The sequence below is a fragment of the Oryctolagus cuniculus genome, chromosome 8 (genome assembly GCF_051225735.1).
Source record: "Oryctolagus cuniculus isolate XC-2025 breed Fujian yellow rabbit chromosome 8, ASM5122573v1, whole genome shotgun sequence".
NCBI lineage: Eukaryota > Metazoa > Chordata > Mammalia > Lagomorpha > Leporidae > Oryctolagus > Oryctolagus cuniculus.
The window spans coordinates 54,002,807-54,011,292 of NC_142874.1; the positions used below are offsets into that span (position 1 = coordinate 54,002,807).

Consider the following 8,486-nt stretch of genomic DNA (forward strand, 5'->3'; position numbering starts at 1 on the left):
AACAGAAACGCCAGTGACCACGACGCCCGCTGGTACTTACTAGTACTAGGCAAGTGCCAGGCTCCCGGCCGGTTGATGCTCTCTGCACATCCTATCGCTTTCAATCCCCACGACGGACTACAGAGGGTCTACGATCTCCTAAAGAGGAGACTGAGACTGGAAGGTTCAATCACTGACCCACCTGTATTCACACAGCCTGGACTGCACAGCGCTGCCAGGCATCTGAGACGACTCTCCCCCATCTTGGAGTCTGAGAAAGAATTTCGGAGGAGGAACAAAGGCATAGGGCTCTCCTCAGAGCCAGGCGCCTCTGCTGCAAACCTGCACACTCACAATCCGACGTCTAGAACCAAGCCTAAGCACAGCTCAGCAAACAGCCTTTCCCTCACCTTCCAGCAGACACACACTGATGCAGCACAGGCGAAAAAAATTAATTTGCTAAGCTCCAGAGGTAGCCATTGTCCCCATCACAGACAACAGCAGCTCCGTAATGATGAAAAGCACTATAATTTTAACCTTGTTATTGGACTAAGCACAATTTACACTCCCGATGAAAAAAAAAGGAAGAGATTTATGAGATGGAAGATGGAAAGATAAACTCTTGTCCCTTAGTGGCTATTAGAAACATTGCCAAAATACCATAAATGTGTGAGAGATGACATGATTATTTTGCATTTCCACTGGGCATTTCCTGCAGCGCAAGAATTTATAGGGGCAGAGCGCACAGAGAAGATGGTAGTGCTTGAGGGTGGGGGAGGGGAGCAAGCAGCCACGTGTCCAATCCCCCTCTGAGGAGAGTCCCCACCCAAGCCACTGACTGAGGGCAGGTGGCTTTAGGCAGAGAGAAGACACCCAGTGGCCTAGCGAGCAATGCTATGTCCTGTCTCCCCGCACCTGCTCAGACGGTAGGTTCCACATTGCATCAGGGTTTGGTGTCAGATTCTGGATCTGAGTCTTCCGGTTCAGCACAAAACCTGGAACATGAAAGAGCATCTAGGACAGTTTAGGAGGGCCAAGGAGGCCAAGCCAAAGGTCTTTCACCAACCACCACAAAGCCTCATAAATGCAAGCTTCCAGGCCGGCATTGTGGCCCAGCAGGTTAAGTCACCACCTGGGATGCTGGCATCCCTATGAGTTCTAGCTGGAGTCCCAGCTGCTCCACTTCTGATCCAGCCCCCTGCTAATATGCCTGGGAAGTACATAGGCCCTACCACTCATGTGGGAGACCCAGATGGAGTTCTAGGCTCCTGACTTCAGCAAGACCCAGCCCCAGTCATTGCAGCCAACTGGGGAATAATCAGTAGATGGAAGATTCTCTCTCTCTCTCTCTCTCTCTCTCTCTCTCTCTCCATTTCTCCCTCTAACTCAGCCTTTCAAATAAATAAATAAAATCTTCTTAAAAAAATGAAAATTTTGTTTGAATAACCACAGACTTGCAGTAAGTGAGTGACATTTAGCCCCCAAAGAGCCACAGTTGGTTTTACCACAGAGTGAGGGAACAGAGACCAGACCATGACGTTAACTGAAACCAACTGGAAATCATTCCTGCAGCTGGCCAGACGCCACTGGTTATCCTGGAAGGGACATCATCAACACTGGCATTTGAAGGTCTGCTCACAGGAAGTCAGGCCCAGCTCAGGGAAGCAGGTCTGGGCTGCAGGCCATGTAAATCCCCAGGGCTAAGGCAGGGGTGGGTCCAAAGCTCCCCTCCACCAGCAGCCAGAGCGGAAGCAGGAGGTACACTCGGGTCCTGACCACTGCAGAAGCTTGATGGCAGGCTTGGTTTGGAGAGGACACAGGCATTGGTGGCATCTGCACCATCACACTTGGTGACATTATCGTGTCTTCTTATGGAGCCAAGGACAGGGTGACGCACACTCCACAGGCCTGTAGCATGGAAACCAGTGGACCAGGTTAGGTTTCGGTTTCTGTGAGTGGAGTATCATCTCAATGGACGCATCGTTCTCTATTACAGACTAATAGAATTAGTTACAGAATACCTTCAGATCACTTGGCATGTCCTTAAAGGGAGGCGCTGTGCACACAGGCACTAGGAAAACTCTCGGGAAGTACTTCAGGTTAAGTGTTAGCAAAGGAAGTGCTGGATTTAAGTATCGTGACTCCTGGATCTCACCGAGAGAGCGCTTTAGTTGCTGTATTCCATATTTAAACGTAGGCTGCAAACCGAGAAACAGTTTTTACAACTCTAAATACACTTTCTACTACAGAGAATGGTGACTGAAGCAAAAGTAAAAATAGCTACTTGCATCACGGTTTGAGAAAATCTAAATCTGAAAATGATCATTTTTAGTTGCACACTACCAAATAAGGACATTGGGGAGGCCATGAGTTACCAGAATCCTAGCTTTTGCCAGATTCTAACAGGATGTGAGGGCACCCTTGCAGATGAGACTCAGATAGTCTCAAATTCACAGTCAGCTTTCCCCTGGCTGGGCAGCTTTAAGTTCCTACCTGAAAAATGGGCCGAATCACAACATCACAGAACTGTTACAGCACTGGCCCCAATTCATGCCTCCACTACTTTCAAACTTTCCGATTCATGGGCATAATTGCTCACCTCTGAGCAGTAGCCTAGGCTTTCCAAAGCCTCACACATACATTATTTCCTTTGATCTCACAGAATCCTCCAGGGAAGGCGTTTGTGTGTGCTTGTCACCTTAGAGAGCCATTGAACTGTGGGTCTTCTCGCAGACAGGATGAATCAGAGCCTGGGAGGGGAAGAAAGGACCAAACAAAGGAAAACTGCAAGATTTTGAGATCTAAGCTCCCTGTGAACACTTCGCATGGCCCCCTGCACAACTGCTCTTAAAGTGCCAAAACCCAACAGACAGGTTTTACACGGCTCACAATCCAAGTGTGTTTTCTTCTCCTCTTTGCTTTGAGGAGCCAGTTTAAAGGGAGTTTGGGAGTGTTCTGGCCTTTTGTTTTGAAATCTCCTCTGCTTGTTGTCTAGTTGTCTGCAGACTGGGAGATTGGTCTATTTGCTTTCAACAGACTGAACAACTTTTAAAACAAGCAGGCTGCTATGACAGGTTGACTTCTTTGGGATGTGCAAAGATATTTACTGAGCTTCTCTTCTAAGACTCGAAAATTCTGTCTCCGTGTGACACAGGGAGAGAGTGTAGCGTGCAGTGCCGTCTCTGGTAGCATGCTTTGGAAGGTGGCGTGAGAAAAACGTTTCTGTTCTACCGCACAATCAGCTGTCTGCCTCTCCTCCAAGGATTTCTCGGGAGACTTAGAAGGAATGCTATCAGTCAATTCCCAAGGGCAAACCACCTTTGCCAAGAGACCACTGGGCATGGCTTCCAAAGATGGAAGACACTCACTCCTTCTTCTGCCTCCCGTGGCCAGGTTAACTGGGGTCAGAGGGGAGCACGTGCCCTCCATCCCGGGAAGAACGCTTTTGGGATAGTTGTGGATCATTGCAATAGTTTTCTCAGGTGAACTCATCCTAGCAAGATAATGAGACAAATGAGTGAGGAGGACATCCACGTGGCTGTGTCCTTGGCTGCAGAGTTGAGATGGGGTGGAAAGTGGAGTGACCCCCATTCCCAGCCAGCCAGGAAGCTCCTGCCTCCGTCTCCTGTCCATCTTCACACAAGGCAACCCTCCCCGTGTGTGGAGCTATGCCCTGCCAGGAAAGGCCATGGCCGTGAGCTAGCCAGGGAGTGCTGGGCGTCAGGCCATCCACAGCAGGGTCTAGGGCCCAGGGATTAGGACACAAGAGTTCCTACCTCTTTCATCTGTGAAACACTGTGGGCTTGGAGTAAGCGTCCTCCAAGGTCCCTAACAGCTTCTCAAAATTAGGATCCTTTTAATGCAGAATGTAGGGAGGTGGGGAAGCAAAATGCGATTATCCCCCGGTTAGCTGTGGAAGACCAGACCTTGGGGATGGCACGGAAAATAATCCGCAAGGAACGCTTGCTTTCGGCGGGCTGGGGAAGCCGGCAGAGAGGCAGACTTGTGCACAACGTGAGTGCAGACGGACGAGGCGGTGTAAAATGGGGCACACACAAGACAGCTCGCAGGCTGCCAAAGCAACGCCGTGCCCTCTTCCGCGCCACCATCTCTCTCTGTGATAACGCAGCACCTCGTGCGCACAATTAAATGTCAGCCGCAGAAAACATTTCCTTTGGCTTTGTTGTTCCAGAACGGGATTCTTTTGTCCTCAATATAATGGATATGCAGAAACAATGATAGAACAGGGATTTTTTTTTTTTCTAAAGCGATGACAAACACACTGCTGCTTCCTCCCTTCCTCTCTCCCTCCTCCTTATCCCCACCCCCTAAAATAAATCATTGTTCAAAAAAAAAAAAAAAAAAAAAAAACCAACCATTGTCTATTGTCCGCGGAGACAGGCTCTGCCCGGGAACAGCTCCGGGGGCGCCGCAGCGGCCGCCCGCAGCCGGTAGGTGGCGCACGAAGGCAGCTCAGGCGGGAGCGCAGGCCGCCCCCGCACCGCCTCCCGCCTCCTCCGCGCGCGCTAATTGCTGGGTGCTCCGCGGGGACTTCGGGCACCGGGGAAGAAAGCGGGCAAGGGCGGTGAGGGAGCTAAGTCCCACCACACAAAGCCAGCCCCGCGTTCCCGCCCCGCTTCTCCCTTCTCGGCCCCGGCGCCCCGGATTGCCCATGACAGACTCCAGGCGTTGGAGAGCCCAGGCCCGCGCCACATTCGTGTCTTGCCCACAGGCCAGCTCCCGAGTGGGCCAAGCTCCAGACCTCGAGGCTCCCCGAGCTGGGGCCAGGGCCTGGCGGGCGTCACCTGCGCGCGAGCCCCCCTATGGGAAGGAGGCTGCGCCGTCGTCCATGTGGGCCTGTGCGGGCCTCGGGCTCCTACCACCCCCAGCACTGTCTGTTAAGAGGCAGCTGGCCCTCACGTCAGAGGCCCGGGTTGGCGGGCTGAGGCTTGGTGACCTTGAGGGTGTTTCTAAACCCCTCCAGCTCGCGGCTGGCCAAGGCGGGCAGTAGTGCTTACCTCCTCAGAAGGCTGTGAGGATTTTTCCTAAGTGGTGCTTAACTTAGCAGGAGACCCGGCGTAGAGTAACTATTATTATTAACAACCCAGCTCTCCTTGGAGGAGGAGAGGGGTGGCAATTTGCAGCCCAGGCGACACATCTGGCATCCCTGTCGCCTAGAGCAGGAAAGAAGGGCCAGGGGATGGTCGCCAGAACGGTGGCTCCGAACTGGAGACCCCAGCTGTCCCCCTGTGACCCCTGTCCAGTCCCCTGCCTCCTGCCAGGGGCCGCGTGAGGCCCTCCTCCTCCCCTCTCTGCACACACCGTCGGGAGGTTGTTGCCGCTTCTCCACCCGAGAACCCTCCCTGAGAGAGCACCCAGCGGGTCCCCCTGCCCCCGGCTCCCACATTCTCTCCGTAGGAAGTGGGTGAGCCCCCGGCCTCCCTAGCCATCGATCAGTTCACTCTGTAGAGCGGGGCGGGGGCACGTGAGACCCGCTTCACCGGTTCCTGGGAGAGACTTTTGGAGGGGCCGGGTATAAACTGCTTGGCAGAGACTTACTCTTTCAGTAAATGTATACATTTAAATTATACAGGTGAAATGAGGTTATCTCCCGGAACATATTGGATGTTCCGTAGAATTTCCGCTGACACCTCGCAAAGGTGAACCCAGCGACTGTTAACAATTAGCCTCCAGGAAAAGCACAGGAGTCCAGCGAGGCCACCTGCTCCCAGGAGCCTCCCAGGTGTAACTCAGACACAGGCATAGGTTGGCTAACTCTCTTGCCCCAGCCGATGCCCATTTTAGAGCAGCCTTCCACCTGGAAGGTTCTCTCAGGGTAGACGTGGCTTTAAAGTTGCAGTGGAAGCCATGGTGTGTGCCTGGCTAACCAGTGGTTCTTAAGTGCTCCCCACGTGTACACTGCTATCCTCCTGGGCAGAGGTGTGGCCCCTGGGGCATAGCACTGAGACAGGTAGGGGGTCAGGAGCCACCCACCATTCTCTAGAAGGGTACTCAGTCGTTTCCATAAGCATCAGATCTGTGCGGCTCCTGGGAGTTCAGGCACTGGGCCACAGCAGGGCCAGCAGGCAGCTGTAGTTAGCCAGCCTCCAAGAGGCTCCCTGAGTCCCTTGGCTCCTGGGTACCACATCAAGAGAACCCTCAAGCAGCTCTGGGGAGAGTTCCATGAACACAGAACCTAGGCTTCCTGCCTTCCTTGGGCCATCCAGCAAGCAGACCCTGCAATGCCAGTCCAGCCGTCAGCTGCTGCAGCCCTGGATAAGATCTCGGACTCTGGAGAAACTCCAGGTCAAAATCATGCAGCGAAGCCGTCTCTCGATTCTTGACCCCCAGAAAACCCGTGTGACATTCAAAGCATACAAACCATTTCCGTCTCTTTGAGATATAGATGGTGTGCAGATGGCTGATACTGCAACACTCAGAGGAGCCGCGAAGTTTCCATCAACCACAGTGTGGCTGACAGCGTCCTGCCCCCTCACCTGGTCAGCTCTGTTGCTTCCATACACGTCCACGATCTTGCACCTCACCTGAAGACCCCACCTGCAACAGATCTAGGGGGAAACATTCAGCCAGCATCGCCCAGCAGCACTGACTTAATAAAAACCCTAACCTTTGTTTTCAAAAAGGGCTGAGGGAGCAGGTGTTCTGCCTAGAAGTTGAGACACCTGCCTTTGGAGAGTGAACTGGTACCTTGGAGTGCTCGCTCTTACCTCTTGCTCTCACTCTCAAATCATTTTTTTTTAAATTAAAGGAGGTTCATTGTAGGGCCCTGCCTCCCTCCCCACACCTCCTCCAGAGACAGTGCTGGCACTTGGCCCAGGTATAAAATGGACAGTGCATTTTGATGAGTGTGTCTGCTGTGATGGGCTGGTTTCAGCTGTCATGGCAGCTGTGTCAGATCTCTTAGCCTCGAGGTTAGAAGCCTGTTGCTAAAAACTCCAGTAGGTAGGTGGTGGAAACAGGTTATGGTGACCTGAAGGGACAGAGCCAGGTGGGTTGGTGGAAGTGGATTTGGTGGCCGGAAGGGACAGAGCCAGGCTAGCCATGGGTCAGGTATGAATGACAAATTGGTCAGCTCCCTTTGCTTCTTCCTGAAGCTTCTTTCCCTGGTCAGTCTCGGGACAGCTTACCTGTGAGCAGAAGTGTGTGGCTGAGTCCACGGCCCTAGAAGTGACTAACTCGTCTGCGCCAACTCTCTTCCTTGGAGGACTCACAAGTTTTCACTGATGGGCGCACTTAAGATCATGTGTTTAATCCAAGTACAGTGACTCAAAATGAATTAGTATTTAACAGTATTGGAATTTTGTGTTTTCATAGAATAGCTGCCAATGAGTGTAGTCAACTCATATTGGTAAGTGTAAACAAATCTACGGTAACTGAATGAGTGTTTATAGCATTGAGCTAGAGGTCCAGGGCTTGCTGCTTACTGTAGACCCTAGGATATACTCTATCCCCACCATTATAACCCCACCAGGTTATAATGGAGTTGGCTTAGCAGGCAATCTCAACCCCTTGAAAAGCATCCCAATCCTCTGAAATCCATTTCTTATTTTTGATGTGATACTAAGTTTCAGCTTTTTATTTTTTTCAGAAAGTTTTATTTCTGCTGTATTTTTAGACTCAAAAGTATTTATTTAAGGTGAACAAATGATACAGCATACACAACTGCTAGGACTGCTTTTTAATTGAGAACAAAAAGGAAATACCTAGGACAAGAATATGCAATTACCACATTTATTGTTTTCCGCGCAGTTTTGTCAAGTTTGTTTATCTTATTGTTAATGTGATGATACAGCAATCCTCGGGAAAGAATAACACTGTGTTAAAGAACAAATCTAGATAAAAATGGAAAATGGCGCTAGCCACAACCCACAAGGCCTTCTGTGGGACAAACTCTTGAGGAAAAACCGACTCACACACACTTCACGAGAGAATAAAGCACTGTCATTTTCCCTTTATAAAGTGCCAGAGTGTTCCTGAACAAAGGCCTCAAGGCATTATCAGCTCGTCATCTGTTTTTTGATGTGATTTCTATTTTCAGGACCCTGCTTTCCTCCCGTATTGTCTCTGATGCATCTGGTCCATGGGTGCCTTCTACTTTGGTCTATCTTGTTCACTGTTGCCCGTCTCTACCTGGAGAGATCCCTGTGCTGACCACTGCTCAGACCGGCAGGGACATTGTCCACCCACAGGGCCAGCAGAAATTCTCAAGGATCTGCGCACTCTAGATAAACAAGCTAAAGGTGTATGGAATCTGCAGAGTGATAAGACCATCCCAGGTGATCCAGAAAGGAATGGCTAGACAGCATATGTCCAAGTCTTGGGTATTGTTTAAAGAGCAAAGAAAACAAAAAACAACTTTGGCTGAGATTTCTGATGGCACAGTACACACGTCCTAATGTGACCTAATCAAAAGTAGCTATACAGTGCTTAAAAATTTGCGTAGCTCAATGAGCAACCTTACAAAGTAGAGAAAAGGAGAAACTGAG

General features: G+C 50.9%; 1 long non-coding RNA gene across 1 annotated transcript; it reads right to left on the reverse strand.

The window, feature by feature from the left end:
* Positions 1–1,450: 1,450 nt before the first annotated feature.
* Positions 1,451–6,586, reverse strand: LOC149125019 (uncharacterized). The gene is made up of 5 exons (XR_016212548.1): positions 6,362–6,586; positions 4,998–5,153; positions 2,579–2,729; positions 2,001–2,177; positions 1,451–1,887 (listed from the first exon to the last, which is right to left on the reverse strand). It is a non-coding gene; the product is annotated as an uncharacterized LOC149125019 (long non-coding RNA).
* Positions 6,587–8,486: the final 1,900 nt, after the last annotated feature.